At 34.7% G+C, this 17,690-nt stretch overlaps 1 pseudogene across 2 annotated transcripts; it reads right to left on the bottom strand.

Moving 5' to 3' along the window:
* Positions 1–8,274: 8,274 nt before the first annotated feature.
* Positions 8,275–15,392, bottom strand: LOC114193895 (26S proteasome non-ATPase regulatory subunit 11 homolog pseudogene; annotated as a pseudogene). Of its 2 annotated transcripts, XR_014984064.1 has the most exons (3): positions 15,289–15,392; positions 11,933–12,041; positions 8,275–9,798 (listed from the first exon to the last, which is right to left on the bottom strand). The product of XR_014984064.1 is annotated as a 26S proteasome non-ATPase regulatory subunit 11 homolog pseudogene, transcript variant X1 (transcript). The 2 variants fall into 2 exon arrangements; XR_014984065.1 differs by lacking the exon at positions 11,933–12,041.
* Positions 15,393–17,690: the final 2,298 nt, after the last annotated feature.

Here is a 17,690-nt window from a genome sequence, read left to right as displayed (position 1 = left end):
TGTTTGTAAATTTAATAAATGTGTTGGTTCTCATGAAACTTTATTTGGTATTATAATTTAAAATGTAAACAATTATAATTTATTTTAAACTTTTATTATGATTATTATTTGTTCTTTGTATCATTTTGATCAAATGATGTATTATAACTTTTATTAGTGTATAAAAAAGATATTTATTAGAATTTAAAAGATTGAAGTAAACAAACATTTAAAATATCAATTATGTTCTTTGTATCATTTTGATCAAATGATGTATTATAACTTTTATTAGTGTATAAAAAAAGATTTATTAGAATTTAAAAGATTGAAGTAAACAAACATTTAAAATATATTTTAATTTGAATATTTGTTTTTCTTTTATATTTTTTAAAAAATATTTTAAAATTTTATCAATTATGTTTCATTAATATTTGCAAATTTAATAATTGTTTTAACTCTCATGAAATTTTATTTGGTATTATTGTATAAAATGTAAACAATTATAATTTATTTTAAAGTATTTGATATGGAAGAAACAATCATCATTCTAATATTGAATATTTGATAATATTATGTTTCCTTTATCATAAAATTTTTATTATTTTATAAAAATTAATTAAAATTAATATTGAAGTAGTAAGAAAATGGGTATGGGTACGGGTACGAGATTATACCCGTTACCCAGTGGGGATGGGGATGGGTCAAAAGTTTAATACCCGTTGGGTTTGGGTATGGGGATGGGGATGAATTTTTTTTACGGGGATGGGTATGGGATAGCGAAACCCGTGCCCGCCCCGCCCCGTTGCCATCCCTAATCCTTACCTTGAATCCTTACTAAATTATATAGATGGGGCACCACCATGGACACCCCCTAACAGGGGCCATGGAATTACGTCCCGACCACTGAAGCATGACCCTGAAATCCCACCAGAGATTTCAAGGAGTTACGCACTGACCACAGACCAATCACTACAAGAAATATCATATTTAGCGACGGATTAATACCGACGGATATATATCCATTGATAATTGCCATTTTCCGACGGAATTACTGATGGACACCCATGATTATCATTACCGATGGATTTATCCGTCGATAATGTCTGTATGGAATTTTGAAACCAATTTTCGACGAATTCATCCATCGGTAATGTTTGTATGGAATTTTGAAACCAGTTTTCGACGGATTAATCATGTTCAATCAATCAAGTAATGTTTACCATACACAATATCTCATGCCAACCTTTACAACCCATTCTCATTCATAACCAAATGTTGAATCCATACCAACTCATCCTTCCCAAACAGTGAATATATATTTGTATTTCATATCAACTTACATGGATTAAAGAATGGGGTTGAGTTAACGCAAAGAAGGGTAAGACCCAAACCCTACAAGAGCTTCTATGGAGAGAAAAGGGAAGAGCGATAGCAATGATTTTGGCAAGTGAGTGTAGAATGAGGGGCCTTGGCTGCTTTAGGGGCCTTGCCACCCTATGAGCCAGCCCTTAGGCCCATTAGATTAGGGGCATCCCTTTAAAATTATGGCAGAAAAAAAAATAGGGTTTGACAAAATACATTTAAATAGATGGGAAGCAATATAGATTTAAATTATTATAGATTGGATCTCAAAATTTGATTTTTTTTTCACCCTTACTAATTTTTAGGTTTACCCTTTTAGTATGGAACAAAAGTGTAATGCTAACAAGTTTGGCAATGACTATCCAAGTTTGTAATGTAAATAGTTGCCTTATTGTTTGTCCTCAATGTTTTATGTAGCATGCTCTGGTATACATTCCTTATCTACTTGGTCATGGCACAATTTGGAATGAATATAATCACAAGTAAGGGTGCAGAGCTGGACCTTAGTTCATGTTGTTTACTGGTTAATGCAGTTTAGGTCACTAGGTGCTTGGGTCAAAACAGAATGCATATACTTTTCTTCCTATATGCAGTATCGTATGAGATATCATTCTATTCCTGACCACTTCCAATATGATTAACTTTGTTGAGATACCATTCTCTTCCAAGCCGCTTTCAATATCTGTAATTATGAATAGGCAAAGTACAATGATGACATGAAAAGAACCTCAGGATATTGTTTTAGTCTTGAACATGGAGTTTTTTTTATGGAGTTTAAAGAAACAAGAAACAATAACTTAATCTACTACTGAAGTAGAGTTTATTGTTGCAACTATTGTTGTCAATCAAGCCTTATGGCTTAGGAATATATTGAGTGATTTTAAGCTTAAGCAGAAGGATGGCATTAAGATCTTTGTTGACACTCAAGTTGCAATAGCTATTTTTCATAATTATGTATTCTATGGAAAATTAAACATTTCAATATCAAGTTATTTTTCTTTAGAGAATGAAACTTGGTGTTTTGCAATCTATAAAACGTGTATGTTAGTTGTTTAGGACAGTTGTTTTTATTTTATTATTATTTATTTATGTTTGAATAAGTACAAGTTAGTTTCCTATTTTTTTTAAGTTGAACAAGTTTTATTCTTTGAATGTGTTAATCTTGGTCTCCTTAAAAAATGAAGTTGTTGGTGGTCAATTAGTTTTTTCGGTATATATTTTATGAATTAATAAAGACATATATTACCCACCCACTACTGCAACTTTGTATTAGTTCTCTCTTTTCACAAAACGGCATATACCATAAAACAAAATTTCACACTCCTTTATATTATCTTTGTCTACCTACTTACTGCAATCTAAAAATATCATCAGAGTCTACATAATTATGAACCTTTTTGGATGTTAAATATGATGAGTAGAAGAAGGAGTTGCAATGAATATGTTGGAATCCTTGCATATACATAACATATGTTGACAAACAAGTCTCTCTAAATAAACACTCTTTGTATTCATATTTGTTGTGTATTGAAATGAAGCACTACATGGTCCTTTTATAGGACTTTGGACATGACCCTTCAACTACATTCATTAAATATAACTACTACCTAACTCACAATTAATGAACTATATTGCATGCTTAATCATAGCTAGACTCACTCTCACCCTTTTGCAATCTCCTAGACAATTAATACAACAACTTCCAACTACCCACATTTAAGTTTACCTAACAAAATCCCCCTGTAAACTTAAATTTTCTTCTTATCCTTCATTCCAAGTATCATCTTGTTGTTCTCAAACAGAGAGGATGGCAGGGGCTTTGTAAACATATCTGCAGCTTGTGCTCGACTTTCAACATGCTCCAACTCTACATTTCCTGCTTTCACTTGTTCTCGGATGAAGTGAAATCGAACATCAATGTGCTTGCTTCTCTCATGATTGATCGGGTTCTTTGCCAATTCAATGGCCGACTTGTTATCAACTCGGATCACAGTCCCCTTTTCTTGCTTCAATTCCAGTTTGCTTAGAAGGTTTCTAAGCCAAACTGCATGGCAGACACTATAGGATGCTGCAACGTACTCTGCTTCACATGTTGACAATGTTACAATGGGCTATTTCTTTGAAAGCCAGGTGAACGCCGTGCTCCCCATGAAGAATACATATCCAGACGTGCTTTTCCGGTCATCAACATCTCCACACCAATCATTGTCTGAGTAGCCAACTAGTCGGTAATCATCCGTCCTAGTATACATCAGACCAAGTGACACAGTTCCTCTCACATACCTTAAAATTCTCTTTAGGGCCTTCCAATGAGTATACCTTGGTTCCTCCATATATCGACTTGTTATTCCAACACTCAGCATTAAATCTGGTCTGGTATTTGTAAGATACCTGAGACTTCCAATCAGACTTCGGTATTTGCTCGCATCAACTCAGTCTCCATTTGCATACTTAGAAAGTTTTGTGCCCGATTCCATAGCGGTGGAAACCGGGTTGCAACTCGTCATCTTGAACTTCTTTAAAACATCCCCAGCATACCTTTCCTGCGACACAAAGATACCGTCCTTCCCTTGAATGACTTCCAAACCAAGGAAATACTTCATAAGACCTAAGTCGGTCATCTCAAACTCCTTCTTCATCACTTCTTTAAATGCTTCAATTAGCTCAGCATTATTCCCCGTGAAGATAAGATCATCGACATAGAGGGCAATGAACATCACATATTCTCCTTTCTTCTTTATGTAAAAAGCATGTTCATAAGGGCACTGCTCATACCCATTCTTCTTGAAGTAAGTGTCGATTCTTTCATTCCATGCTCGTGGAGCTTGCTTCAAGCCATAAAGTGCCTTCTTCAATCTCAACACTTTCTTCTCTTCGCCTCTTCACATGTATCCAAGTGGTTGTGCAACATATACTTCCTCCACCAAGACTCCATTCAGAAATGTTGACTTCACATCCATCTGCAAGATTGTCCATCTGTGTTGAGCTGCTAAGGAAATCAGCAACCTGATTGTTTCCATCCTCGTCACTGGAGCGAATACTTCATCATGGTTTATTCCTTCCTTCTGTTTGTACCCCTTCACTACGAGTCGAGCTTTGTATCGCTCAACTTCTCCTTCAGCGTTTGTTTTCTTCTTGTACACCCACTTTACGCCAATAGGTCGAGCTCCTTTGGGCAAATCGGTTAGCTCCCACATGTTGTTGCGTTCGATTGCTCCGATCTCTTCATTCATTGCAATTTGCCACTTCTCCTTCTGCACGGCCTCTTCAAAGTTCAAGTCTTCTGAATCTGCCAAGAAACATACAACATGTACTTCATCAGTCGAGTTGTATATGTCTTACAAGCTTCGTGCTCTAGGTTGTAGAGGTTCATCTTCTTCATCAGAAGTCTCATGATCTCTCACAACTGGTGGTGTATGTACTTCCAAGCTTCTAGACTCCTTCTTCGAGTTGTTCCACTTCCACTCGCTCTCTTCATCAACTTGAACATCTCGGCTCATAATCACCTTCTTTGTTATTGGGTTGAACAACCTATACGCCTTGGTTTTTTCATCGTACCCAATAAACACGTACTTCTTGCTCTGATCTTCAAGTTTGGTCCTTTGTTGAGCAGGAACATGACCATAAGCAATGCTACCAAACACTTTGAGGTGAGACACACTCGGCTTTCTTCCGCTCCAGACTTCTTGCGGTGTTTTCTCGTTCAGCTTAGCATGTGGACATCTATTTTGCACATAGATGACACATTGCACTACTTCCGCCTAGAACTCCTTAGGCACGTTCTTGCTTTTCAACATTGTACAAACCATGTCAAGTATGGTTCGATTTTTCCTCTCAGCTACTCCATTCTGTTGGGGTGAGTATGGTGCTGTCAGAAATCTCCTTATTCCTTGCTCCTCACAATACTTCATGAGCTCGGATGAGATGAACTCGCCTCCTCGGTCAGACCTAGCAGATTTGATAGGCATGTCGGTCTCCTTTTCAACCATTGCTTTGAACCTTTTAAACACTTGGAACACCTCAGATTTCTCCTTAAAAAAATACACCCATGTTTTTCTTGAAAAATCATCTATGAAAGAAATGAAATACCTTTTCCCACTGAAAGATTCAGGGGTAATTGGTCCATAAATGTCTGTGTGAATTAATCTGAGTTGTTCCTTTGCTCGGTACTCGGCAATCCTCGGAATTGAGGTCCTTGGATGCTTCCTGAGCACGCACTCTTCACAAAATTTCTTTTCAAACTCCACCGTCAGGAGTCCTCGCACCATCTCCTTTTTCACCAACTCGGCTAGTCCACCAAAATGCAAGTGGCCAAACCGAAATTGCCACATCATAGCTTCATCCTTCACATCAAGTTTCAAGCACATCTCTTGGACTATTTTCAAGTCCAGCTTGTACATCCTGTTCTTCTTCATCTCTACTCGGGCAATCAATCGATCTGACTTGTCTTTCAAGTATAGTACTCGGTCTTTCTTCAAAATCGAGTAGCCTTTCTCCATCAGCTGGCCCATGCTCAATATGTTGCTCTTCAGATCGGGTACATAGTACACATCTCTGATTTCTCCAACTCGGTTGTTCTTCTGTAGGTACCAGATTGTACCCCGGCCTTTTACTGCCACCTTTGATGCATCTCTAAATGATACGTGTCCAGCGTCAACTTTGGTGAGCTCCTTAAAAAGATTCTCGTCCCCACACATGTGGTTGCTTGCTCCTGTATCAAGGTACCAAACTGAGTTGTTAGAACAGCTCGGACTTAGCTCGGCACTTGATCTCCTGGACATCATCAATATTCCTTCTTCCTCAGCATCCTCAGAAAGGAAGTTCGTTTCCTTCTTGCTTTCAGATCGGCAGTCCTTCGCGAAATGTCCAACCTTCCCACAATTGTAACATTTGACTCCTGAGTAGCAGTCTTTAGCAAAATGACTGTACTTACCACATTTGAAGCACTCAACTCCTGAGGTGTTCGAATGACCTCCTCGGCCTCTACCACCACGACCTCCACCATGTCCTCGTCCACGTCAATTTTGTTGGCCGACCTTTTCTTGACCTCTTTCATATCCTTCTCTGCCTCTACCACCTCGGCCTCGAGTGTTTTGAGTATAAGGAACCTTCTTCTTCCTAATGGTTGCCTTTGCTTGGAGTGCTTGATCAAGGGACTCCTCCTTCTTCTTCCTTCTCCGCTGCTCATGCGCTTCAAGCGACCTAGCAGGCTCTTCCACCGAGAGCGTTGTCAAGTTCTTTGATTCCTCTATTGCGCAAACTATATTCTCGAAGTCGTCGGTTAACGACTTCAAGATTTTCTCCACCACTCGACAAGCGGGCAACGTCTCTCTATTTCTACCGAGCTGATTTGCTACAGTCTCAACTCGGGAGACATACTCAGCAACCCCTTCATCTTCCTTCATCCTCATCCTTTCAAGCTCGCCTCTAAGAGTTTGAAGCCGAACTTGCTTCACACGGTTATCCCCTTTGTATGCCTTCTCCAGAATATCCCACGCTTCTTTTGAAGAAATAGCATTTGCTATCTTCTCAAAGCCGGACTCATCAACATCTCGATATAACACGTACAAAGTCGTTTTGTCCTTTGCTCGTGTTGCTTTTAACGTAGCAATCTGGGCTATCGTCATTTCTCCAATATCCTCTGGTTCTTGGTGCCCATTTTCGACCACCTCCCATACTTCTTGGGAACCAAGGAGCGCCTTCATCTGTAGGCTCCAATTATCATAGCTAACGCCTTTTGATAACTTCGGCAGGGGCATGCTATTAGCTAAGCTGGCCATCTCTATCAAACTCTCTAACTCACTCAAACACTCAGGCTCTTAAGCTCTGATACCAATTTGTTGACAAACAAGTCTCTCTAGATAAACACTCTTTATATTCAAATTTGTTGTGTATTGAAATGAAGCACTACATGGTCCTTTTATAGGTCTTTGGACATGACCCTTCAACTACATTCATTAACTATAACTACTACCTAACTCACAATTAATGAACTCTATTGCATGTTTAATCATAGCTAGACTCACTCTCAACCTTTTGCAATCTCCTAGACAATTAATACAGCAACTTCCAACTACCCACATTTAAGTTTACCTAACAAAATAGGGAGCAAGAAGGACTCTTCATTCATTACAATCCTTGCATCTAATTTAGAAGTATATAAGGAAGGCAAGAGGAAACAAATTAGACTAGCTTTTTGATGCTAAATTTATTATTATACAGAAGAAGGAGCTAAATGATCTAGGCAGTTTCTTCCTGTACCATATCAAATTTCTCCTGGACACATCATTGCGGATTTTTTTTTTTCGAAATGCACTAAATCAATTTCAAAAAACATTTTTCTGAAATAGAAGTGATGAGCGTATGGCTGAGTGTCTTCCGGAAAAAGGTTTTCGGAATTGATTTAGTAAATTTCGAAAAATAAAATTTGAAATGATGGAGTGATGGAGAAATTTGATAACGTGCTGGAAGAAAGTGTGAATGATACAGGGGAAGCGAATGGTGTTTTGTTTAATGCGCTTACTTGGATCTGTGTTGGAATACATCTTCCGCTCATATATGTAGGATTGTATTGCACATATTACTGTAATGTACTTAGTTGTGAGCTAATATCTGCCTTATATTTTAATTTTTACTTTAGGGGTTTAGTTGTCAAAAGGAGAAATTCCCATTCTTAGTTTGTTTGCTTTGCTTACAAAGTTATAGTGAGGGCCATTCTACAAGTAATAACGAAGGACCCTTTGATGGCTTCAATGTGCAATGAAATTCAACATAGAGACCACTCCTGTTTCCTAGCATGTCTTGCTACAAATAATGATGGCAACATCATATCCGTAATCTCTCATTTGCTAACCTTCCAACTTTCTCCTCTCGCCAGTTTATAGACGTGCATAGTACTTTTAAGTGACATGAAATTATGGTAGCTATGCTTCATTATTTAGCTAACTATTAATATAATTAAAACATTAATGCACACTATGCTTGGTCCTTCAAAATGTTCCTAAAATCATTTATTACATTACAATAGTAAAAAGCTCCCCAAGTAGTTTGGAGACGAATTGATTCAACAGCCAAAAACTGTTTCCATTCCAACAAATTCGGGAAAAAAAACAAATGATATCGTACTAATTGTAAAGAGAAGATAAGGAAAGTATCATTGCATTCCAACTGGAGTGAGAGATGAAGAGGTCATGCAATTATCTTGGCAGACCTAGCATAAAGACTGTCCACGACTTTCCCAATATTAGAAATGGTTTGGAAGGTTGAAGTGTATAAGGCATCCGTTTTGGGATCATCAAATATCACAAGGCATCCAGATTGATCCAATGTCCCACCCAACTTCTTGTCCAAAATCATCTGCGACAACTTCCGCTCCACATCATCAACAGGAAGCCCAATTAGTTCAGAAACGTGTACAATCTCTACCCTTGAGAAAGGTTCAATCAATCTGCATAGGTTGTGTTCCAGGATATCACCATGCAGGAATGAAAGGTGCCTGTGGACAATTGGGTCTTCCTCCAACTGAGGCTTGTAATTTCGCAAAACGATTTTGAACAATTTCAGAGATCGCCTGCAAACAGCATCAGCTACTATTTTCATGACAGCCAAGTCGGGTCCAACGTATTTTGGGCCAGCTTCATGTGATATAATTCCGGCCACATGATGAGCTTGACCGACCATGATCTTACACAACAGCATGTATTTCAGGCTAAGTACCACATTGGGGTCTTTCTTGTCAAGAGCGCTGAAAGACTTAAAAGCTTCAAAGAAATATCTGTATGCAGTATTGTAATCCTTGTCCTCGGCATGAAGAATCCCACCCTGAAAATCTATGGAAAATTGATCAACTGGAGGAACATAAACAGCATTTGCAGCTGTTCTTGCAGCTATTAGGGCGGCTTTTGCCTTTTGAAAGTTTCTCAAGGAAAAGTGTAGCTTGCTTTCAAGCAAGTGTACGTCTATAAGTAGAAGCTTGTCATCTAGTCTTATAACCTCTTTGACCAGGCCATTGAGGAGAGTCAAAGCTTCCGAATACTCCTCATATTCCACGAGTAGTGCTGCAAGTCTTGCCTCAAGTCGCTGCCTCAGAAAGGTACGCCTTTCAGCACGAGTCCATTGCACCATTTCTTTACAGATAGTAATTTCTAGATCAGAACTCCCTGGTATTGCACCCACAGAATCAATTATGTTCCTCATAACATTTGCCGTTTGTGCCTTTGGAATCAACGAAAAGAAGGACCTCAAATGAGTAAGAAGGCTGTACAGATCCACTGCCCAGTTGTCTTCCATGAACTGCTCGGCGAGGTGTATGATGGCCTGCTCTTTCGCTCTCAAAGCCCAACAGCCAGAAGAAGGATCATCAAGTACCTCATAAAGAATGGATATTTTCTCAGATGGGTCTTTGGTTTGCTGTGCCAGAATAATACGAGAAAAAGAATCCATGGTTGCTGCTTAGTTCTGCAAAGAAAAACACATTTGGTAAAAAGGATAAAAACCTGACAACTAACGACCTTTGCACCAGTATAGATTCTTGAGAGTAAATAATTATGACACAACTTCAAATGTTCCACCGCTCCCCAAAAGTTACAAGTCTTTACAAGTTAAAAGTAAATTATACAGAATTTTAAAAAATAACGGGAGTAATGTAGGGTACGATGAAGGCTATTGGAGACTATAAGGCTCAGGAGAAATTGCTAGTAGATGTAGAATTGAGAAGCTTGCTGTTCTAGGTTCCAATAGCATCGTGAAAAAAGGAGAGTCGATAAATGGTTAATACACTCGGATGGAAAGTCTGAAAAAGATTTCACATGGGAAGATGAAATTGTGACCAGAAGTCAATTTCCAACCTTTAGTCTTGAAGACAAGGCTGTTGTTGAAGGGAGTGACACTGGTAGAGGTGGCACGAGGAAGTGGAGAGATTGTTACAAAAAGGAGCTGGCATAAGTAGTGGAGAGGTGGTTAGACCTGGGAGAATATTCTTATTATTTAATCTCATGTGGCAGAGGGGAAAGAGGGTGATGATTTAATTTTCTGTTAGAGGAGCGAGCTAGGCTTTGGGAAATTGGAGGTTTCCTCCTTTTGTAGTTTCCTTTTTATTACAAATAACACAATTCCATTTATTAAGCAAGCAGTAAGAAGCATCTCCCCAGTGATGAACACATTAGCACCAGCAAATAAGGCACAAGTCCCAACTAAGTGTCTATGTTTTCTTTTTGTTATACCATTGACCAAAGATGCATTAGCACAGGTGGATTGATTTAAAGTGTCATGTGAACAAGAGTAGAAAAGCTTGAGCAACATTGTTTGGCATTATCACTCCTCATAATTTTTATAGCTTGGCCAACTTGATTTTTTATTTCATTAAGGAAAGACAGAAAGTTAAACGATAACTCAAATTGTTCTTTCATTAAATAAACCCAAATATACCAAAAGCGTTCATCGATATGTGAAACAAAATATTCAAGCCCAAAAGTGGTGACTCGGCTTAGTCCCCAAATGCAGAATGCATTATCGAAAAAAAAGTTACATCTTGTTTCAGGTTTTTCTTGAAAGGAAGATATAACATATTTCCATAATTGACATGACTCCAACTCTAGGACATGAAGTTTTATAAGTTGAGGAACTATTTTCTTCAATTTTGATAAGCATAGATGACCCGAGAGATCATGTAAAAGTTTTGAAGATGAGGATGCAAAACAAGAGATAGAAAATTTGGTATAGTACAGTCCTCGAGCTTCATATTATCAAATATATGATTAAAAGCATCTGAATCAAGCATCATGGAGTTTGACTTTCCATGGTTTGAGAAAAGCAAGTTGTTGACAAACTAGATTGAGTGGAAGATAATGCTTGGCTACTAGATTTAAACCTCAAATATTCCTAATATTCTTCACAAAAAAACTTTGGTGCTACCGGATGGAAAAAACTAGTACACTAAAAGAATATACAACTTAACTCATCGTGGTGTTTTTCATTAATGAAGAATAAGCTATTATATAACCACTTACAAAACAAATATTAACAAACCAAACTAAATCTTAATCTAATCTAATCTAATATGCCATATTAACAAACTAAATCTTAGATACTCCAACTGACTAAAATAACAATTAACTTAAATCTAATTCACCAAATATAAAATAACCTATCACTTAGCTAAATAATAACAATTCCATAATCTAAGAGTATCACTTAGCTAATTGACATGACTCCAAAATTAAAGATTATCTAACAAGATTAAAGATTATCCAACACTACTTTCTTAGATTTGGAGAAGTTGACTATCTTGTTGGGGGAGTCATGTAAAGACAAGTACTTTTCTTGATTATGGCTCATTTCAATTACAATAAGAGTATCAAGGCCATTTGAAACCTATGTCCTCCTCTATTTCCATGGCCTCCTCTTCTGCAGGTAGATACCATGGCAGATAATTCAGCAAAATCATGAATATTTCTGTTAGTAACAATCAAAGGAGAGGAGAACGTAAAACAAGCCCGAACAACAAATTGGGATCAGATCAAAGGAGATCGACCAAAAAAGTGGCTGGACACGTCACCACATGCCATTGCCAGTGACAGAGAGGGAAGCATACCTGCTTCTAGGCACAGATAAGGGTGTGTGGCTGCTTAGATGGCTGAGTCCATCAACACAGAGCTCACATGAGCAAGACAACTCTAATGGTGGGGTTGCCAATGAGAAAGCTGACAACAACAATAGTGGCAAAAATGGTGTAAAACAACCGAATAAGGAGGCATGGTGATGAGAGGATGTAAACAACCAAAAAGAAACATGACTTTCGAAAAAATAATGACATTAATGGTCAGGAAGTTCATCAAGTAGATAAGGATTCAACTAGGCTCTAGATACCATGTAGAAATAAATAATAGATAGCCAATGATGGAACCGTTCTAAGTTAAAAGCATAACAAAGAAACATATTATATATAGAATGTACATTACAGGCCTAGGCCCATATAGTGAAATACATCCAAAACAACTGAATGGATTAAAATAATATTTTACGTGTTTTAAACTTTCATGCACAACACTTATCAGGTTATTCTCTCAAGTAAAAAGTTCCATCTCATTATAATTGCAATTGTTGATAGTAATAGATATTGTTTCCAATTTCAATGACATAAGTTAACCATAGATGACAAGCCCTAAGAGAATTACCACAGAAAACGCAGATAGATACAAAACAACTTTCATTTAGAAAAAAGCATAACCCAATACGAGATGCTCTTCCTGAGTAGGATGTGGGGACTAGGGAGGGTTTATCAACAAAGAAATTATTGAAAACTACTAACAACTTATACAATGTGAATAAGAAGTATTAATAGCTTTCATTGACAACAGACCAAAAACGTCATGCATAAAACATATCAAGTTATTCTGCCAAGTGAAAAGTTCCTCCTTGATATGATTAGAATTGGTGAGAATAATAGATATTGTATTCAAACATCAATGACATAAGTTAGCCATAGATGGCAATCCTTGAGACAATCATCGCAAATAGGCAGATGGATACAAAACAATTTTCTTTTGGAAAAAAGTATAACCCAATACAAGATGTTGGTCTTACTATGAGTAGAATGTGGGGATTCGGAGAGTCTATCAAGAGAAAGGTTATTGAAAACTACTAACTAACCTATAAAATGTGAATAAGAATTGTTAATAGCTTTAATTGACAACAGACCAGAAACATGTTAATTAACATGTCAAATAGCCCTCAACCTCGCAAAGAATGAGTATATATACGGTAACAAAAAGTCATCTTCCCCGCACTTCAAAATTTGAACTAAAAAAGTGCCATTAAATTCCCCAACCACCTGCCCCCCATAAACCATGTGTTCTTGCCAATGCTTATGCACAACAAAAAATATGTGTATAACAAAAAAAAGGGCAATGGTCAATCGTCCGCAACCAAAATTATTAAGATAGAAAAAAGAAATTGAAAGGTCGTTTAACACTTTTACTATTGTTTTTACTCAGAATAAAGAAAAGTATTAAATGAACACTAATATAAATATGAAGTTGAAATTTTGAAGGGGCCTTCTCAATCACTATCAATGTGGATTATACCAAGGAAGGTTTGAAGACTAGGCTATTGTTTCACACATCAATAATTAACACAAAAAAATAAAATAAATAAAAGCTTCAGGTCTAGCATGAAAGAAGAACATCATTTCAAATAGTTAAACCAGATCATTAAAATCAAACAATTAGGTTTTGCTAAGATTCAATTCCATTTATTTGTGTGTCACGTCACGAGAGAAACAGAAACAAGATACTGTACAGGTAGACCCACATTCCAGAACAGAGCCCTGCAAAATTTACCCAACGGATTTGTTTTATGTCTATCTCTCAATCTCAGTATGACCCTGCCATGAGAAAGACTCGTAATGTCTTTAAGGGATTCAAAATTCCCGAGTAAGAGAATTTAAATCACCTTTTATTCAACATTACGTAGCAGATTTAAGATTAAGCAAATACAGTGTATCACGAACATATGCAGCATGCATGGGCAGTATATTCCAACAACCTATTCCAACAATCACCACTGAAAAACAGCAGACAGCAAAAATAGCAGACAGCAGACATATTCCAGCAGACATAGTCCACACAGCAGTCTATCTATATATGTATATAACCTACTGCCATAATGTTATAACCTGCAGTGTCTTAATTTTTATGTATAAGATCTTGAATGCATAAATATGTAGTACAGATGCATTTAATATTCGAATTATCATTATAGGTATGTTTACAGAAACCCATCTGCCAATGGAGTTCTCACCTAAAGGGCAGAGTACAAAACTGATTGCTAAATATGTCTAGAATCTAAAAATGAACTGTCTCGAGCATCCAAGTCACAATGATTTTGCAGAAACATGAAACTGAAAGGAAAGACAACGTAAGAGCCAAGAATGTATAAATATATAGCGCATATAGATCAAGAATTTTCATAAACATTAAAGGAAGATTTACAAACCTGCAATTGGATTGTTGTTTAGATACTTTCAGAAAGGAAGTGTAGAACTTACACACTGCTGAGTAACTAAAAATAGTCTAGATTCTATAGAAAATTAACAATTGGCAAGACTAGTAAATGGCATATGCAACTTTAACAGAGAACCAAAGAAGAATCAACAAAAAAATGGTAAATGGCCTATGAAACTTTAATAGAGAAGCAAAGAACCAAAAATTAATAGAGAACCAAAGAAGAAATTAACACAAAATAACTGAAAATGGCAATTTAACAACACTATGCATAAATAGATCAAGTCATTGTCCTCAACTGCTTTTATGGATTTTCAATCAATGCTAATTATCAGTGTTTTAGATAAGCTACTGCAGTGTGTGTGTGTGTGTGTATATATATATATATATATATATATATATATATATATATATAACCACGCACACTAAAACGCATACATCACTCGATAAAATGCCTAAACTTGATAAATTAGACACTTTAAGTCAATATTTAGTTGACTGTTCAAAAAAGGAAATGAAAACCAAATGTCGCTGGTCCAAGTGGAAAAGTCGAATTCCTTAACTAAAACTCAATTGACTCGTTGCTGAAAAAAAAAATTATTGAGACTGAGAAGAACATATCCCACTAAAGTGACCCGGAAAGACTTCATCGATCATAGCAAAGCCAGTACATAGTTACCCAAAAGAAAGTGAAAAGACAAATTGCACAGAAGGCATTCAGGTTTGCTAGAGCAATCTAAAGTTCTAGATATTTTTTTCACTTCTGAGTAGCGGTCACACATTTGTTCAAGAGGAAACTAAAACCATTTGAATCATGAATCTAAAATTTGGGTACATTGATTGTTAGATGGATGCAAAAGTTGGTTGGATTATTACGAGTGGAAACAAAAGGAAAACGAAATGAAACCCAAAGAGAGCAAATGAATTAGGTGTGACAGAAACATACTCCGAATTGAAGGAGAAGGAGACCTTGCCGATAATCCAGAACCGCAAGGTTCGGTGCTGAGAGCTGGCAAAAGAATACTGGGGTTTCTTGTAACTCAATCTTTCTGAAAAAGTGCCAATGGTATTTCATATATTTTGTATACATTTAGAATTTTAAAAAACTTAACTTGTACGATATCCGTGCACGAGTCTCTTTTTCTTTTCTTTTTTGTTATTGAAACAAGTATTATATATTATATTAGTAAAAGAGTTAAATTAAAGAATTGTTATTATTGGTATAATTTATGTGGGATTGTAAATATATTATTTAAATTTTGGTTAATTATGATAATTTGTAGGTGATAATATTATAATGTTATTAAATTAATATATATATATATATATATTACAATTATATTTATTAAAAATAAAGTGAAGTATATCAGAACAGATAAAAGAATAATCATTGATAAATAAAGAAAAAGAGAAGAAGAAGAAGAAACATCTGATTTTATAAAAAGTTTGTAAAAGTAACGGTCAATTTTTAAAAATTTAATAAATTATTATATTTAAAGGGTAAAATCGGTATTTTGAAAAATGGACACAAAAAGGAGAATTCCTTTTATATATTACTAGCGTAAACACAGGCGCTATCGCGCCTGTGTGTACGCATTTTTTTGAATTATATTAATAATTGATGATATTGTAATGTTATTAAGTTAATAAACAAAATAAAATTAAAGTAAAATGTATGGAGAAAATATGAGAAAAATAATTGTTGATAAATAGTAGGAGAAAAAATAAGAAAGAGATAAGTAAATAGTTTTATAGAAACTTGTAAAAATAACAGTTAATTTTTAAAAATTTAATAAATAATTAAATTGTAAAGGGTAAAGTTGAAATTATGAAATGTGGACACAAAAGAGGGAATCTCCTTTATATATAGTTATAGATTATAGATATAATCCATATTTTACACAATATATAGTTTATAGTTATACTTAATTTATATTGACATATTCAAATGATTATATTTGAGAATAAATTTGAAAGGTGTGGTTTTGGTGACAATGTATAATAATCAGATGTCTTGTTAACTTTTGTCCCGTGTATATATACATATGGTTATTAAAATAAAATGTAGGTATATTGTGAACTTTTGTTCCATACAAAAATATTGTCCACATATAAATAATTAACTTAAAGAAATGTGGAAATTAAGACCCTTGCACATGTACAAGTATTTTTTTTTCTAATTTAGAGTAAAAATATTAATATAATTATTGTTACATTTATAAATTATTTATTCATGTATATACATATTTTATTATTATTATTATATATATAATATTTAAATAATATAATAAAAATTAAATAATTATTATTATTATTATCATTATTTTAATGAATTACATAAAAGTAAATAGTATTATTTTAATATTGTTTTTTATGCTAAAGTAATAAGTTATAGAAAATACGGCTAGTAATATTAATAATAATAAAATATTCTAATAATAATAATAATATTAAAAAATAATAATTAAATATTAAGATTAAAAAATAATATTTAAATATGAACTTATTTGTTTTAAATTATAAAAAAATTGACACTAATTAATTTGTAATAGGTAGTAAAATAATATTGTTATATGATTAAAATTTATAATTAAATTTTTGTGTTAAATATTATATTAAGATGAGATGTATATGTACGGTCATGTTAAATGTTGAATGTAGGCATAATGTATAAAATGGCCTATCCGTAAGTAAATGCAAAAATGAAATTAATGTTAAAAGTTTTAAATGAAAATCTATATAGGTATATATGTATATTGTATTAGGTATAATTACTGTTAAATTAATGTTAAAAGTATTAAATGTTAAATTAATGTTAAAAGTATTAAATGAAATTAATATAAATATATGTATATTATATTAGGTATAATTATTGATTTAATCCCATTATTTTTTGGTTTAATTTAATTTGGTCTCCTTATTATTGGTTGATTCAATTTAATATCTCAATTATTTAAAAGAGTTCAACTTGATCCTTTCCGTTAAATTAGAATTAACCCAGTGTCCGTACAGGACACTTGTCAAGTCACTACCATGTTGAAAACAACTATTACAACTACCATGTGTTATGACTGTAAACTGTCATATGGCACGACAATAACTTGACATGTGGCAATTTATAAATTTTTAGAAAAAAAAATGAAAAAATTAAAAAAATAAAAAATTTCACGGCTTGACACATGTCTTGTACGAACACATTGTTAACTCCAACTTAACGGAGGTGAACAAATTGAATCTTAATAAATAATTTGGGTACTAAATTGAACTAACCAATAATAAGGGAACCAAATTAAACTAAAAAACTAAAATAAAGGACCCAATCAGTAATTATACCATTATATTAAAATG

The sequence above is a fragment of the Vigna unguiculata genome, chromosome 8, assembly GCF_037176805.1.
Source record: "Vigna unguiculata cultivar grain cowpea cultivar isolate G323 ecotype 2 chromosome 8, ASM3717680v1, whole genome shotgun sequence".
Lineage (NCBI taxonomy): Eukaryota > Viridiplantae > Streptophyta > Magnoliopsida > Fabales > Fabaceae > Vigna > Vigna unguiculata.
Note: the sequence above shows the minus strand (reverse complement) of the source record. Positions and strands in the feature narration are given on the sequence as shown.